At 45.5% G+C, this 17,440-nt stretch overlaps 1 protein-coding gene across 2 annotated transcripts in view; it reads right to left on the bottom strand.

Moving 5' to 3' along the window:
• Positions 1 to 602: 602 nt before the first annotated feature.
• Positions 603 to 17,440, bottom strand: part of LOC105473683 (WD repeat domain 89) — a 97,179-nt gene continuing 80,341 nt past the window's right edge. Inside the window, exon 5 of one of the 2 annotated variants that reach the window (XR_011625813.1) lies at positions 603 to 690. The gene's annotated coding sequence lies outside the window, so the exon portion shown is untranslated. Of the gene's footprint in view, positions 691 to 7,048; positions 7,648 to 17,440 lie in introns of those variants that run through there. The other variant, XR_011625812.1, reaches the window with a different exon arrangement.

The raw sequence follows: 17,440 nt of genomic DNA, 5'->3' as shown, positions 1-17,440 counted from the left end.
GCCCAGGCAACAGAATGAGACCCTGTCTCTGAAAAAAAATAATAACAACAACAAAAAAAAAGAGGTGGCCAGACATGGCAGCTCACGCCTGTAATCCTAGCGCTTTGGTGGGCAAATCACTTGAGGCCAGGAATTCAAGACTAGCCTGGCCAACATAGGAAACCTTGTCTCTACTAAAAAATACAAAAATTAGGCCAGGCGCAGTGGCTCACGCTAGTAATCCCAGCACTTTGGGAGGCCAAGGCGGGCAAATCATGAGGTCAGGAGATCGAGACCATCCTGGCTAACACAGTGAAACCCCGTCTCTACTAAAAATAAAAAAATCAAAAAATTAGCCAGGCATGGTGGTGGGCGCCTGTAGTCCCAGCTACTGAGGAGGCTGAGGCGGGAGAATGGCGTGAACCCGGGAGGCGGAGCTTGCAGTGAGCTGAGATGGCACCACTGTACTCCAGCCTGGGTGACAGAGAGAGATCCTATCTCAAAAAAAAAAAAATAAAAAATAAACATATATATATATATACACACACACACACATATACAAAAATTAGCTGGGCATGGTGGCACACACCTGTAATCCTAGCTACTCTGGAGGCTGAGGCAGGAGAATTGCTTGAACCTGGGAGGTGGAAGTTGCAATGAGCCGAGATCGCGCCATGGCACTCCAGCGTGGGTGACAGAGTGAGACTCCATCTCAAAAAACAAACACACAAAAAATAAAAGAGGCTCAAAGTATTTTTGCTCTAAGCTTATCTATTTCTCTTCCTCATTGTAACCTCTAAAATTGCACCAGGACTGAGAGTCCAGTTTATCATCCTAGCCCTGCCTTTAATAATGGTCTGGCCTTGGTGTTTTGAATATGTGCCTCCCAACCGTCCCCTTCTTTTCCTTTGAGGCCCGCACCCTCCCTCACTTCATGTGATTCTGATGGGACTGTTACTCATGGTGCTTCCTTCTTCCCTCCCTCCTCCCCCAGAGATATGGGTACATGACTCAAGATGAGTACATGACTCAACTGGGTCTTCCCCAAGATTTGCTTTTTGAATGCTGGAGGAGGGATGCCTCTCTTCCTCTTGGATCAGAAACCATGAAATGATATAACTGTCTCCCTTTTCCTTCGTTCATCCTAGTGGAAGCCAATCCTTTAGAAGAGACTTTGGCAAATGCCAAGTTCCATCAGCCTTGTTGGAACTGCTAGATTCAGCTATACCTAAGCTAGTTTCAGTTATATGAGCCAGTAAATTCCCTTTTTTGTTTAAGCTACTGTAGAGTTTGATTTCTACAATGGAAACCCAAAAGAATACTGGCAGGCAAGTCACTTAACCTCTTCAAGCTTCAGTTTACTTTTTAGACCCTGAATCTGAGGTTTTCTAAATGTTGAGAACTAAATGAACCCTTTATGAATCTTAAGCATGAAAGGAAATAATTTAAAGTGACCCTGCCAGGAGTTCTTTCCTAATGTAATTGATCAAGTGTAATTTATTCTTGTTTTGTTTTTGTTTTTGTTTTTTTGAGACGAAGCCTCATTCTGTCACCCAGGTTGGAGTGTGGTGGCGTGATCTTGGCTCACTGCAACCTCCACCTCCTGGGTTCAAGCAATTCTCCTGCCTCAGCCTCCTGAGTAGCTGGGATTACAGGCACGCACCACCAAGCCTGGCTAATTTTTGTATTTTTTAGTAGAGAGAGGTTTCACCATATTGGTCAGGCTGATTTTGAACTCCTGACCTCATGATCCACTCACCTCGGCTTCCCAAAGTGCTGAGATTACAGGTGTGAGCCACCACACCCAGCTGATTTCTGTTTTTCTTCAAAGTTTAGACTCAAAGAAGATATTCTTAAGAGTTATGCATTTTTGGCCGGACGTGGTGGCTCACACTCATAATCCCAGCACTGTGGGAGGCTGAGACAGGCAGATGGCTTGAGGTCAGGAGTTCAAGACCAGCTTGTCCAATATGGTGAAACTCTCTCTCTACTAAAAATACAAAAAATTAGCCTGGCATGGTAGTGCAACCTGAAATCCCTGCAATTCGGGAGGCTGAGGTGGAAGGATCACTTGAACCCAGGAGGCAGAAGTTGCAGTGAGCCAAGATGGTGCCACTGCACTCCAGCCTGGGTAACAGAACAAGACTGTATCTCAAACAAAATAAATAAATAAAATAAAAAATAAAAACTATGCATTTGCTAAGTGACAGGGAGCTCAGGAAAAAAAAATTGAAAAAGGAATTATGCATATAGAGTTAAATCCTTCTAGAACACAAGGAAAGAATAGTGCAATGACCTACTAAACATGGAAATAAGCCTTATTTAGCAAACTGTATGCTGCTTTTCAATAGGTTATTTTTACTGAGTCTCTTAATACATCAAGGCCATGTTTTAGAAAATGCAACCTACAATTGAGTGTTACATCTAGGCTTCTTATCTATCATAGAGAAAGAACATTGTTTTTGAGATATCAATATAATTGGGTAAAATCTATGCACATAGTACAAATCAGAGCTAACACATTCTAAGGGGCAAGACAACCAAAAGAGGGTGAAAACTGAAATCTGAGCACACTGTTATTGAAACAAAATAAACCAATAAGGACAATGCATAGTATGGTACTTGTAAAAATCTCATATGGTACTGGTAAAAATAACTGCAAGCATGTGCATAGCAATTTAGTGCATTTTCATATGCACTTTTTAATTTAAGCCTTAACTCTGTAGATACATATTATTTTCATTTCAAAAATAAGAAAACTGAGGATCAAGGAGGTTGCCCAATGTCAGACAGCTAGTAACGAGTGGAGCCACAATCTGAATCCTGTTCGTCCAAGGGTCAGGTCTTTTCACACTATATACCAGGTTATCTCTGTGTTTAAGTCATTTGCTGCTAGTATATCCAAGTAATTGAATATGTGGCTACTATTTTCTCTGTCTTACAAAGGAATGACTAATAAGATACAGAGGTTAACTGTGACCTTTTATGAGATCATAAAGTAAAGAAAGTAGAAACAATGGTCCAAGTCCTGCATCACTATAACTCCCATTCATTGAACACTATGAGCTAGGAACTGTGGCAGACACTTTACTTGTATTATCTTGGTTTTTGTTTTGTTTGTTTTGTTTTGTTATTTGGTTTGGTTTTTTTTTTTTTTTTTAAACAGAGTCTCACTCTGTCACCCAGACTTGAGTGCAGTGGCACAATCTCGGCTCACTGCAACCTCCACCTCCCAGGTTCAAGCGATTCTTCTGCCTCAGCCTCCTGAGTAGCTGGGATTACAGGCGCCCACCACCATGCCCGGCTAATTTTTGTATTTTTAGTAGAGATGGGGTTTCACCATGTTGGCCAGGCTGATCTCGAACTCCTGACCTCGGGTGATCTGCCCTCCTCGGCCTTCCAAAGTGCTGGGATTACAGGCGTGAGCCACCAAGCCTGGCCGTATTATCTTGTTTAATCCTCAAAATAGCCTATTGATGTAGGCACTATTATTCCATTTTTTTAGATGCAGAAACTAAGATACAGAAAGCTTAAGTTTCTTTATTTTATTATTTTATTTATTTATTTATTTATTTATTTATTTATTTTTGAGATGGAGTCTCGCTCTGTCCCCCAGGCTGGAGTGCAGTGGCGCGATCTTGGCTCACTGCAAGCTCTGCCTCCCGGGTTCACGCCATTCTCCCGCCTCAGCCTCCCGAGTAGCTGGGACTATAGGTGCCCGCCACCATGCCCAGCTAATTTTTTTGTGTTTTTAGTAGAGATGGGGTTTCACCGTGTTAGCCAGGATGGTCTCAATCTCCTGACCTTGTGATTTGCCCGCCTCGGCCTCCCAAAGTGCTGGGATTACAGGCGTGAGCCACCGCGCCCAGCCTTTATTATTATTTTTAGAGACAAAGTCTCTGTCACCCAGGCTGGAGTGCAGTGATTCAACCATAGCTCACTGTAACCTCAAACTCCTGGGCTCACGCAATCCCCCACTCAGCCTCCCAAGTAGTTGGAACTACAGGCAGGTGCCACCATATCTGCTAGAAAGCTTAAGTTTCTTTTCCAAGGTTATACATCTAGTAAGTGGCAGAGCTTGGGTAGGAATTCTAACTAGAAGAAAGGCGCTGAAATTCTAAACTAGTTTATTACCTTTCCCCCGTGGAAATCCTCTATACCAGCAGTCCACAACCTTTTTGGCACCAGGGACTGGTTTTGTGGAAGACAATTTTTCCACTGACTGGGGTGTGGGGACTTGGGTAGGTGGTTTCAGGATGAAACTGTTCCACCTCAGATCATCAGGCATTAGATTCTCATAAGGAGCATGCAACCTAGATCCCTTGTGTGCACAGTTCACAGTAGGGTTTGCACTCCTATGAGAATCTAATGCTGCAGCTGATCTGACAGGAGGCCGAGCTCAGGCAGTAATGCTGCCTTGCCTGCCGCTCACCTCCTGCTGTCCAGCCCAGTTCCTAACAGGCCTTGGACTGATACCAGTCCGTGGCCCAGGGTTGGGGACCCCTGTTCGACACATTCTGGTCTATATATAGTGCTGTGTAGAGTATCTAGAAAACATAATGCCTTTCCAGCTCGTTTCCCTTGATATTTAAGTCTTTTTCAAAACACATAAAGAAACCCTATTCTGTCTTTGGAGAGAAGCACACTTTGCAGGTAGAGTTAAATTTCAGTGTGAATCCAAATCAAGCTTATTTTTTGTGTCTTAAGATTTTTCTTTTTAACATGCCCTAGCATTAGAAAAACTTTCTTCTTAATGATCAGAAAATGTTGTAGGAAACTTCGGTTTAAAGAGCTTTGAAAACAAGGATAGAGGCAAGTACATTTCCAGTACTTGAAAATGTTCTGTTTGATGGCATTTCTAAGTCAAGGAAGCATATATTCTGATTTGGAAGGTTGATGACCCAGTTAACAAGCCAATTGGCAAATGGAACAGAGTATTTATGAAAAAGTATTTTTGAAAAAAAAAAACGCATTGAAAGAGACTCATTCAAAGTATATAATCACAGCTGTCTTGACCCCTAAAATGAAACAAGTTATAATTAGCTAAAAGTCACTGCCTTCATTGGCAAACTGTGGCAAACGCTCAACTTCAAGAGAACTCATCATCTCATGATGATCAGTATATTTCCATAAGCCTTTCAAACACATCATATAGAAGTTTCCTAACCAAATTTCCATTATTGTATTTAATCATTGCCTCATACATAACATTCCATATATTGAAGTACCTACTTAGCACTCTGGGGCAACTCAAATATGAAAAAGACATAAATACTATCACTCGGCTGGGCGTGGTGGCTCATGCCGGTAATCCCAGCACTTTGGAAGGCAGAGGTGGGTGGATCACGAGGTCAGGAGTTTAAGATCAGCCTAGCCAAGATGGTGAAACCCCGTCTCTACTAAAAATACAAAAAAAATTAGCCGGGCATGGTGTGGGCACCAGTAATCCCAAGTATTCGGGAGGCTGAGGCAAAGAATTGCTTGAACCCAGGAGGCGGAGATTGTAGTGAGCTGAGATGGTGCCACTGCACTCTAGTCTGGGTGACAGAGCGAGATTCTGTCTCAAAAAAAAAAAAAAAAAAACCTATCACTCTACTGTAGTACAAGATAGTATGAACGAGGACTAATTACTATGAAAGCCCAGAGTTTGGAGCAATACCTTATGACCAGGAGGAAAAAAAGAGAGAAAGAGAGGCGGTGATACTGGTTATACTCAGAATTCTCCTTCGTGCCTGGCCTGGCATACTTGGCCTGCTTTTTGTTTGTTTAAAGTATTGTTTACGGCCGGGCGCGGTGGCTCAAGCCTGTAATCCCAGCACTTTGGGAGGCCGAGACGGGCGGATCACGAGGTCAGGAGATCGAGACCATCCTGGGTAACACAGTGAAACCCCGTCTCTACTAAAAATACAAAAACTTAGCCGGGCGAGGTGGCAGGCGCCTGTAGTCCCAGCTACTCGGGAGGCTGACGCAGGAGAATGGCGTGAACCCGGGAGGCAGAGCTTGCAGTGAGCTGAGATCCGGCCACTGCACTCCAGCCTGGGTGACAGAGCAAGACTCCGTCTCAAAAAAATAAATAAATAAATAAATAAAGTATTGTTTACTATGAGAGGCCAGGCACGGTGGCTTGCGCCTGTAATTCCAGCACTTTGGGAGGCTGAGGCGGGTGGATCCCTTGAGGTTAGGAGTTTGAGACCAGCCTGGTCAACATGGTGAAACCCTGTCTCTACTAAAAATACAAAAAGGCCGGGCGCGGTGGCTCAAGCCTGTAATCCCAGCACTTTGGGAGGCCGAGATGGGCGAATCACGAGGTCAGGAGATCGAGACCATCCTGGCTAACACGGTGAAACCCCGTCTCTACTAAAAAATACGAAAAACTAGCTGGGCGAGGTGGCGGGCGCCTGTAGTCCCAGCTACTCCGGAGGCTGAGGCAGGAGAATGGCGTAAACCCGAGAGGCGGAGCTTGCAGTGAGCCGCGATCGCGCCACTGCACTCCAGCCTGGGTGACAGAGCAAGACTCCATCTCAAAAAAAAAAAAAAAAATACAAAAAAATCAGCAAGTGTGGTAGCACACACCTGTAATCCTCAGCTCCCAGGGAAGCTGAGGCAAGAAAATTGCTTGAACCTGAGAGGCGGAGGTTGCACTGAGCCAAGATTGTGCCACTGCACTCCTGCCTGGGCAACAGAGCGAGACTCCATCTCAGAACAAAAAAAAGAAGATTGTTTACTGTGGGCCGGGAACTGTCTAAAGTGGTTCATAAAGAATATTTATTTTCGCCAGGTGCAGTGGCTCATTTCTGTAATCCCAGCGCTTTGGGAGGCTGAGGTGGGTGAATCACCTGAGGTTAGGAGTTCAAGAGCAGCCTGGCCAACGTGGTGAAACCCCGTCTCTTCTAAAAATACAAAAATTAGCCGAGTGTGATGGTGGGCGCCTGTAATCCCAGCTACTCAGGAGACTGAGGCAGGAGAATCACTTGAACCCGGGAGGCGGAGGTTGCAGTGAGCCGAGATTGTGCCATTGCACTCGAGCCTGGGAGACAAGAGTGAAACTCCATCTCAAAAAAAAAAAAGAATATTTATTTTCATTTTACCAAGTGCTCCACCAGTATTAAGTTCTTCCTTCTGCTCCTCTCTTCTCCATGGTAGACCTTCAGAGTTGGAAATTAAATATTTCCCTCACTCCCTCTGTTCTGCAATATTGAGGCACTGATCAGGATCCGGGATTCTCCTGAGATGGAGCAGCAGGAGCTTTACCAGGGACTTACTGGAGCTGGCATAGGCACAGGGGGATAATTGCTATTAGGATTCTGGGCAGGGATGCACTTAGCCTCAGCAAGCAGGGACTAGCCGTAGGATGGAAAAGCACTCAGGCCTTTTTGTCTCTGTCCCTTGCTGAGATTGGGCTTCAGTCATTCTCCTCTCACTTTCTCTGAGGGGCAGGCTAGGTCGGGCAAAATGGCAGGTCAAGCTCCCATTTTTGCATTGTCTCCATTTAATAGAGCAGCCAGAACATAAGCGAGGATCCCTTAGTGTTAATTCAAAGTTCCTGGGAAAGGGACCCTAGCCCAGGTTAGCTCAGGTACCCTCACCTGGTCCAATCCGCTGTGGTCAGGATAGGAGACTCACTGCACAAAATGAGTGTTGGGAGGCTTTCTGCTGTTTCCACGTGCACTGGAGGAGAAAAAGAGAAGAAGCTTGACATTTTGGGCTGGATGATTCTTCACGTGGGGGTGGTAGGGAGAAGAGTAGGAGCAGTAGCCCTGAGATGTACCCAATAGGTGTCTACTTAGGACATATTTATTTCCTCAAATTTGTGAAAGTAGAATTCATGGTTTAAGGACATGAATTATTATTATTATTTTTTTTTGAGACGGAGTCTCACTCTGTCACCAGGCTGGAGTTCAGTGGCGTGATCTCGGCTCACTGCAACTTCCACCTCCTGGGTTCAAGCGATTCTCCTGCCTCAGCCTCCAGAGAAGCTGGAATTACAGGCACGTGCAACCACGCTTAGCTAATTTTTGTATTTTCAGTAGAGATGGGGTTTCACCATGTTGGCCAGGATGGTCTCCATCTCTTGACCTCGTGATCCACCTGCCTCTGACTCCCAAAGTGCTGGGATTACAGGCATGAGCCACCGTGCCCAGCCCCAGGATATGAACATTTTTAAGTTCTTTTTGTATTGTGGTTGTTTTTGAGACGGAGTCTCATTCTTGCCCAGCCTAGAGTGCAGTGATGCGATCTCAACTCACTGCAACCTCCACCTACCAAGTTCAAATGATTCTCAGACCTCAGCCTCCCAAGCAGCTGGGACTACAGGCACAGGCCACCAGGCCCGGCTATTTATTTATTTATTTTTGCTTTTTTTTTTTTTTTAGTAGAAATGGGGTTTTACCATGTTGGCCAGGCTGGTTTCGAACTCCTGACCTCCAGTGATCCTCCCATTTCGGCCTCCCAAAGTGCTGGGATTACAGGCATGAGCCACCATGCCTGGTCATATTTTTAAGTTCTTGATAAAGTTCTGCCACGTTGCCGACACTGTTACCCACTTTCTCCTCTCATCTTGTTAATTACAGAGATAGAATAGACAAAATATAGAAACAGCTGGGCGCGGTGGCTCATGCCTGTAATCCCAGCACTTTGGGAGGATGAGGCAGGTGGATCACCGGAGGTCAGAAGTTCGAGACCAGCCTGACCAACATGGTGAAATTCCGTCTCTACTAAAAAGGCAAAAATTAGCTGGGCATGGTGGCGGGCGCCTGTAATCCCAGCTACCTGGGAAACTAAGGCAGGAGAATTGCTTGAACCTGGGAGGTGGAGGTTGCAGTGACCTGAGATGGAGCCATTGCATTCCAGCCTGGGCGACAAGAGCGAGATTTTTCTTTTTTTTTTTTTTTTTGAGACGGAGTCTCGCTCTGTCTCCAGGGCTGGAGTGCAGTGGCCAGATCTCAGCTCACTGCAAGCTCTGCCTCCCGGGTTCATGCCATTCTCCTGCCTCAGCCTCCCGAGTAGCTGGGACTACAGGCGCCGCCACCTCGCCCGGCTAGTTTTTTTTTTTTTGTATTTTTTAGTAGAGACGGGGTTTCACCATGTTAGCCAGGATGGTCTCGATCTCCGGACCTCGTGATCCACCTGTCTCGGCCTCCCAAAGTGCTGGGATTACAGGCTTGAGCCACCGCGCCCGGCCCACTAGAGCGAGATTTTTCAAGATAATTAAATTATGGCTCATCCATACTATAAAATACTAGGCAGCCATTAGATACAAGGGAGATGTTTTAGGCCCACTCCAGAATGCCAAAAAAGAAAAAAAAGAGAGAGAGAGAGAGAGAGAGAGAAATATAAGGGACGTGTATATTATATGGAAAAGTGTGTGTGATATCACATGAAAAAAACAGGCCACCGAACTATAAATAAAGTAGTATCCAGGCCGGGCGCGGTGGCTCACGCCTGTAATCCCAGCACTTTGGGAGGCCGAGGCGGGCGGATCACAAGGTCAGGAGATCGAGACCACGGTGAAACCCCGTCTCTACTAAAAATACAAAAAATTAGCCGGGCGCGGTTGTGGGCGCCTGTAGTCCCAGCTACTCGGGAGGCTGAGGCAGGAGAATGGCGTGAACCCGGGAGGCGGAGCTTGCAGTGAGCCGAGATCACGCCACTGCACTCCAGCCTGGGCAACAGAGCGAGACTCCGTCTCAAAAAAAAAAAAAAAAAAAAAAAAAAAAACTTTTTGAAAAGTATTGGAAGGATATACATGGAACTGTTAGTAGTGAATATCTTTGGGCATGTACTGTGGTAGATGATAAATATTAAATTATACAATTGGGTAGTGATATGGTTTGGATCTGTGTCCCTACCCAAATCTCATGTTGAAACGTAATCCCCAGTGCTGGAGGTGGGGCCTGATGGTAGCTAATGAGATCATGGGGACAGTTTCTTTTTTAAAATTATTATTATTATTATTATTTTGAGACAGAGTTTCGCTCTTGTTGCCCAGGCTAGAGCGCAGTGGCATGATCTCAGCTCACCACGACCTCCGCCTCCCAGATTCAAGCAATTCTCCTACCTCAGCCTCCCGAGTAGCTGGGATTATAGGCATGCACCACCACACCAGGCTAATTTTGTATTTTTAGTAGGGACGGGGTTTCTCCATGTTGGTCAGGCTGGTCTTGAACTCCTGACCTCAGGTGATCCACCTGCCTCAGCCTCCCAAAGTGCTGGGATTACAGACGTGAGCCACTGCACCCAGCCTGATCTTAAATTTCAAAATACATACTTCCTAATCTGCTGACCACAAAGTTGTGTGGTTTTAATTCTGACACTTTACATGATAAAGAAGTGAATGGGCAGTGAAATGCACGAAACCCAGGCAGCACTAATATGCAGGAGACATAATGTATGAGTAATCTCAAAGTTAGACGATTGAGAGTTGGTTTATGGATCAGAGAGATTGATTTACCAATGGTTCAGTAATTGAAGAGTAAATTGATTCAATGTGACATTGCTGATTGCAGTGGCAGATTACACACAATTTGCCAAATGAACAACAAAAATCATCTGACACATTTTTCGGTTTCTCTATTTTTCTGGGAATGTCATTTTTTTTCTATTTGCCTGAACTATAACTAATTTTAAAGAAATCGAGCCCTTTATTTAGCAGAGGTGGGAGGGAATGAGAGGAGAGGTCAGTATTAACTAGGCACCTATCCTGTGCAGTCATGCTAGACTGTTACCGAGTTCTTCCAATAACCCCAGGAAGTAGGTGTAATATTATTTACAAATGAAAAAACTGAGATTTTGAAGGGTAAAGTTAACTTTCTAAGACATACAAGAGGATTTGAAATTAGATGTGAATCTAGAATCACTCCCCTTTCTTTCATTATCACACAACCAGATCAATTTCCCTAATGATGCAAATTTAGACAGCATGTTGGGTTTCAATTAATAAATGGAATGTATTCTAAAACTTGAAAAGCTTGTCAAATAGTAAAACTGAGATGCAGGGCTTTCCAGTGCACAATATACAGTAAGAGTAACAATACACTGGTGATATTAGAAAGATGAAACAAGTTCCATGTTCTTCTCTAGAACTGTGATGAGCCTAAAGCCATCCAAAGCATATGGAAACCACTAGGTATATCTTCCTTAGGTTCTGGAGTGTCATCAGAGGGAATGACAGAGTAAAGACTTTTGAAAAGATACTCTTTCATTAGAGCACTGAAAACACTGACAAAAATTGTCAAAATCAATTTCTTTGGAACACTGTACAATAACAAAAGTTTTGCAGCAATTCCAGGAGCGTTATTCAAGAAAAATGGCTGGATCTTGGTAAGAACAGTGAACTTTGTGACAATTTATCTTGTTCTATTCCCCTCCCCATCTCTTTGGGTCCACAGCAATCTTGAAAACCAGCTACTCTGTGTCATGGTGAACGAACAGCCTAGCAGCCACTGTAGAAAACCAAATGGGTTTAGAGCTCCCCAAAGCACCATTCACAGAGAATTCTCATCATTTGACCTGCCTGACTATTCCCTGGAAACTTCCACTCACAGGGCTTTTCTTTATTTGATCTGACTCAGAACTCAGTGCAAAAAGTCTTTTCCCTGAGGGCATTGGTCAAAAACAATCAGTAATAATTATTAGCATTACAGTTGCTATGGTAATGTTAACAACTGGAGCAAACCGGAAGCTGACCAAAAAACACGAAAAGAAAATCTGGAGGCTGGGTGCAGTGGCTCACGCCTGTAATCCCAACACTTTTGGAGGCTGAGGCAGGTGGATCACCTGAGGTCAGGAGTTCAAAACCAGCTTGGCCAACATGATGAAACTCCATGTCTACTAAAAATACAAAAATTAGCCAGGCATGGTGGCACATGCCTGTAATTCCAGCTACTTGGAAGGCTGAGGCAGGAGAATCACTTGAACCCAAGAGGTGGAAGTTGCAGTGAGCTGAGAGCACGCCACTGCACTCCAGCCTGGGCAAAAAAGCAAGACTCCAAAAGCTGAGGTATAAGATATCCACAGGGAGCTTTGGAAAACTCTTTAACGTATTCCTTGATATCTACAAGTCCTTGAGCATGTGCAAGGTTGTGCACTTGCCCAGAAAATGCCTGAAAGTCCCTATATTCTCATCTCTGTCAGACCCTAAGGCCCTTCACAAGCAGAAAGTAAAGGCTAAGGCAGAGTTGTGAAAATCCTGCCTGAGCATTGAAGACAGGCCCCACACATACAATCTGTCAGGAAAGGCTGCGAGACGTATTGGTTCCTGGAATTTGAGGAACTTTGCGTCCAATAATCAGCTGACGCCTAAGCTAACTGAACAGATTTCAGTGCCATACCCTTGAAAAGGAATACTGATTTGGCTGGGTGCAGTGGTTCATACCTGTAGTCTCAGGTCTTTGGAAGGCCAGGCATTTGAGACCAGGCTGGAAAACATAGTGGGACCTATCTCTACAACAATTTAAAAAGAAAAAGGAAAGAGACTCAGCTGGGAGCGGTGGCTCACGCCTGTAATCCTAGCACTTTAGGAGACTGAGGCAGGTAGATCACCTGAGTTCAGGAGTTCGAGACCAGCCTGACCAACGTGGTGAAACCCTGTCTCCACTAAAAACACAAAAATTAGCTGGGCGTGGTGGCGGGTGCTTGTAATCCCAGCTACTTGGGAGGCTGAAACAGGAGAATCTCTTGAACCTGGGAGGCAGAGGTTGCAGTGAGACAAGCTCGCCCCATTGTACTCCAGCCTGAGCAGTAGAGCCAGACTCCATCTCTCCCACTGCCCCGCAAATAAAGAAAGAAACAAAAAGGCATAAGAATGATAAAATGGACTTTGGGGACTCAGGGGTAAGGGTGAGAGGTGGGTGAGGGATAAAAGATTGCACACTGGGTATAGTGTACACTGCTCGGGGGATGAGTCCACCAAAATCTCAGAAATCACCACTAAAGAACTTATCCATGTTACAGTCTTGCCAGTGCACCACAAGGTAGCAGTCTCTCCTTGCCTGAGGTAGTACCCGGAGTCCTTTGTCTCACGACCAAGAAAGTTAAGGAGTGCGGACATCCAGGATGAGGTTAGAGCAAAAGTTTAATAAGAGAAAGAAGAAAGCTCCCCGCTGCGGAGAGGGAACCTGAAGAGGGTTGCCGTTTTCCTACAGCTAAATGCAAAGGCTTTTATAAGAAACCAGTGAGGGCTGGGCATCTCATTTGCATAAGGCGTGAATTTCTGTTAGCTTACCCCCGTCCTCCTAGTGCGCATGCGAGCCCTTAGCTTGAGTTACTCCACAATGCTTTGTTCCCCTTACTACGCAATTGTCGGAAGACAGAATTTTCCATTGCTAGCATGTCTGGGCAAGTCACCTGTGCAACCTTTCTTATCTGTGCGACTGTGGGCGTGTCTTAGGCAAGCCCCTTTGTGCGAGTTCCCTTATCTGTGCCTGCAGGCTGTTCTTTGGTTTGAAAGGATTCCACCGAGGACCCACCCTAACTGGCTGCCGGACCGGGTTTTTTTTCTCTCCTCTATCATAACCAAACACCATCTGTTCCCCAAAACCTTATTGAAATAAAAATCAATAATAATTTAAAGAAGAAAGTAAAAGAAAAAAAAAAAAAAAAAACTAGCTGGGTGTGGTGTTGCATGCCTATAAGTCCTAAACGCTCAGGAGGCTGAGGCAGGAGGATTGCTTGAACCCAGGAACTGAAGGCTGCAATGAGCTAGGATTGATTACGTCACTGTGCTTCAGCCTGGAAGACCAAGAAAGACCTTGTCTCTAAAAAATAAAAGGAATACAAACTTTACAACATGGGTTCAGGAAGTCACTAAACAAAGAGCAGCAGTAAAAATCCTGGGGAAAGAAGGGAATCCAATTCAATTATTGCCATGTTATATTATGCCATGTTATATTATTTTAAATCCTCAGTTTCCAACAGAAAATTACACAACATGCAAAGAACAAGAAAGTGTGTCCCAGGCACAGGGAGAAAACAGTCAATAGAAACTCCCTGAGGAAGCCCAGACTTTGTACTTACCAAACTTTAAGTAAGATATTTAAAATATCTTTAGGCCAGGCATGGTGGCTCATGTCTGTAATCTCAGCACTTTGGGAGGCTGAGGTGGGAGGATCACTTGAGTTCACGAGTTCGAGACCAGCCTGAGCAACACAGTGAGACCTTGTCCAAAAAAAATAAATAAATTGGCCAGGCACGGTGGCTCATGCCTGTAATCCCAGCACTTTGGGAGGCCAAGGTAGGTGGATCATGAGGTCAGGAGTTCAAGACCAGCCTGGCCAACATGGTAAAATCCCGTCTCTACTAAAAAGAAAACAATAATAATACAAAAATTAGCCAGGCATGGTGGCACATGCCTGTAGTCACAGCTACTTGGGAGGCTGAGGCAGGAGAATTGCTTGAACCTGGGAGGCAGAGGTTGCAGTGAGCCAAGATCGCACCACTGCACTCCAGCCTAGGTGACAGAGTGAGACTATGTCTCAAAAAAAAAAAAAAAATAGGCCAGGCGCGGTGGCTCACGCCTGTAATCCCAGCACTTTGTGAGGCTGAGGTGGGTGATCACTTGAGGTCAGGAGTTCGAGACCAGCCTGGCCAATATGGTAAAACCTAGTGTCTACTGTTTGGGTGAGGGAGAAGGGACAAAATGGAGGAAGGTGAACAAGATGGCACAGTCCCGATTGCTTCCGGGTTCTTCATCACCAACTTTCCTGCGCCCGGGAAAGTGCAGGACAACCGAGCATGCGCCAGGTGACGTGAATCCGAAGAGATCGAAACTTACCCGGCCACGCCTACGGAGACACCCTTATCACGCCCTTATCCTGCCCACTGCCCTCCCCCTTCCAGTACCAATGCATAAAAGTCTGCCACCGGCAGGAGCCGGGGTGACTTCCTCGGCCCCCGCATTCATGGAGGTCTCCACATTCGTGGACCGGAGAACCTCACTGGAGAGCACTGGGGTAACTTCCCTGGCCCCCCATACCTGAGGACCAGAGAACCTCGCCGGAGAGTGTAGGCATATTTGCAATAAAAGACTGCCACTTTCTTATGTACTTTGGCCTCATGTTTAATTATTTAGCTCTCTTTAAATTAAATTAAATTAAATTAAGACATCTACTAAAAATACAAAAATTAGCTGGCATGGTGGCAGGCACCTGTAGTCCCAGCTACTTGGGAGGCTGAGGCAGGAGAATTGCTTGAAGCCGGGAGGTGGAGGTTGCAGTGAGCTGAGATCACACCACTGCACGCCAGCCTGGGTGACAGAGCGAGACTCTGTCTCAATAAACAAATAAATAATAAACTACCCAGGCGTGGTGATGCACGCCTGCTGTACTCCCAGCTACTCGGGAGGCTGAGGTGGGAAGATCACTTGAGCCCAGGAGTTCAAGGCTGTAGTGAGCCATGTTCATATCACTGCTTTTCAGCCTGGGTGACAGGACAGAAGCCTGTCTCAAAAAAAAAAAAAAAAGAGCTAAAGAAAAGCATGAGAAAAATGTCTCAGCAAAAAATATAGAATCTCAATGAAGACATGAAAAGCTAGAAATACATATTTCTCTATATATAACCAAATAGAAATTCTGGAGTTGAAAGTATAACTGAAATGAAAAATTCTCTAGAGGTGCTCAACAGTAACCTCTAGCTTGCTATACTAATTAATTACAAAAGCTTGAGGCTAGGTGTGGTGGCTCATTCCTGTAATCCCAGCCTTTTGGAGGCCAAAGTGGGCAGATCACTTGAGGAGTTTGAGACCAGCCTGGCCAACATGGTGAAACCCGTCTCTACTGAAAATACAAAAATTAGCTAAGCGTGGTTGCACGTGCCTGTAATTGAAGGGGTGGCCTGCCTCTCCACACCTGTGGGCGTTTCTCGTTAGGTGGAACGAGACTTGAGAAAATAAATGAGACACAGAGACAAAGTACAGAGAAAGAAAAAGTGGCCCAGGGGACCAGCGCTCAGCATACAGAGGACCCACGCTGGCACCAGTCTCTGAGTTCCCTTAGTATTTTTATTAATAATTATCTTTACCATCTTAGAGAAAGGGAAGTGACAGGATAATAGGATCATCCTAGGGAGAAGGTACAGCAGTAAGACATATGAATAAAGATCTCTGTGACATGAATAAGTTTAAGGAAAAGTGTTGTGTCTTTTTTTTTTTTTTTTTTTTGAGAGGGAGTCTCGCTCTGTCGCCCAGGCTGGGATGCAGTGGCCGGATCTCAGCTCACTGCAAGCTCCGCCTCCCGGGTTTACGCCATTCTCCTGCCTCAGCCTCCCGAGTAGCTGGGACTACAGGCGCCCGCCACCTCGCCTGGCTAGTTATTTTTTTGTATTTTTTAGTTGAGATGGGGTTTCACCTTGTTAGCCAGGATGGTCTCGATCTCCTGACCTCGTGATCCGCCCGTCTCGGCCTCCCAAAGTGCTGGGATTACAGGCTTGAGCCACCGCGCCCGGCCAAGTGTTGTGTCTTGATATGCATATGCAAACATCTTCATAAACCTTTTTAGTGCATAAAGAGCAGCATTGCTAGCAAGTCCCACCTTTCGCCCTAAGGCGGTTTTCGCCTTTCTCAGTAAACAGAACATACAATCGGGTTTTACACCGAGATGTTCCATTGCCCAGGGACGGGCAGGAGACAGATGCTTTTCTCTATCTCAACCGCCAACAACCGCCAAGAGGCCTTCTTTCCTCTTGTACTGGTCCTCAGCACAGGCTCTTCACGGGTGTCAGGCTGGGGGACGATCAGGTCTTTCCCATCCCATGAGGCCATATTTCAGACTATCACATGGGGAGAAACCTTGGACAATACCTAGCTTTCCTAGGCAGAGGTCCCTGCGACCTTTGGCAGTGTACTTGTCCCTGGGTACTTGAGATTAAGAGAATGGTGATGACTTTTAACCAGCAAGCTGCCTTCAGGCACTTGTTTAACAAAGCACACCCTGCACAGCCCAAAATCCTTTAAACCTTGAGTCACCACAGCACATGTCTCTTGCAAGGACAAGGTTGGGGGTAGGGTCACAGATTAACAGCATCTCAAATACAGAACAAAATGGAGTCTCTTATGTCTACTTCTTTCTATATAGACACAGTAACAGGCTGATCTCTCTTCCTTTTTCCCACATGTAATTCCAGCTACTTGAGAGGCTAAGGCACGAGAATTGCTTGAACCTGGGAGGTGGAGGTTTTGGTGGGCTGAGATGGTGCCACTCAGCCTGGGTGACTAAGACTCTGTCTCAACAACAACAACGAAAAAAGCTTGGGAGTGTGTTTGGGAAGAGACTGCCGTATTATCATTGACATCATTAGTTATCTCTGCCTTTTCCTTTCTGCAATGTTTGAGCAGAAAAGGCCCAGATTGGCCGGGCGCGGGGGCTCATGCCTATAATCCCAGCACTTTGGGAGGCTGAGGCAGGTGGATTACCTGAGGTTGGGAGTTTGAGACCAGCCTGACCAACATGGAGAAACCCCCATCTCTACT

This window comes from Macaca nemestrina, chromosome 7 (assembly GCF_043159975.1).
Source record: "Macaca nemestrina isolate mMacNem1 chromosome 7, mMacNem.hap1, whole genome shotgun sequence".
Taxonomy (NCBI): domain Eukaryota; kingdom Metazoa; phylum Chordata; class Mammalia; order Primates; family Cercopithecidae; genus Macaca; species Macaca nemestrina.
Note: the sequence above shows the minus strand (reverse complement) of the source record. Positions and strands in the feature narration are given on the sequence as shown.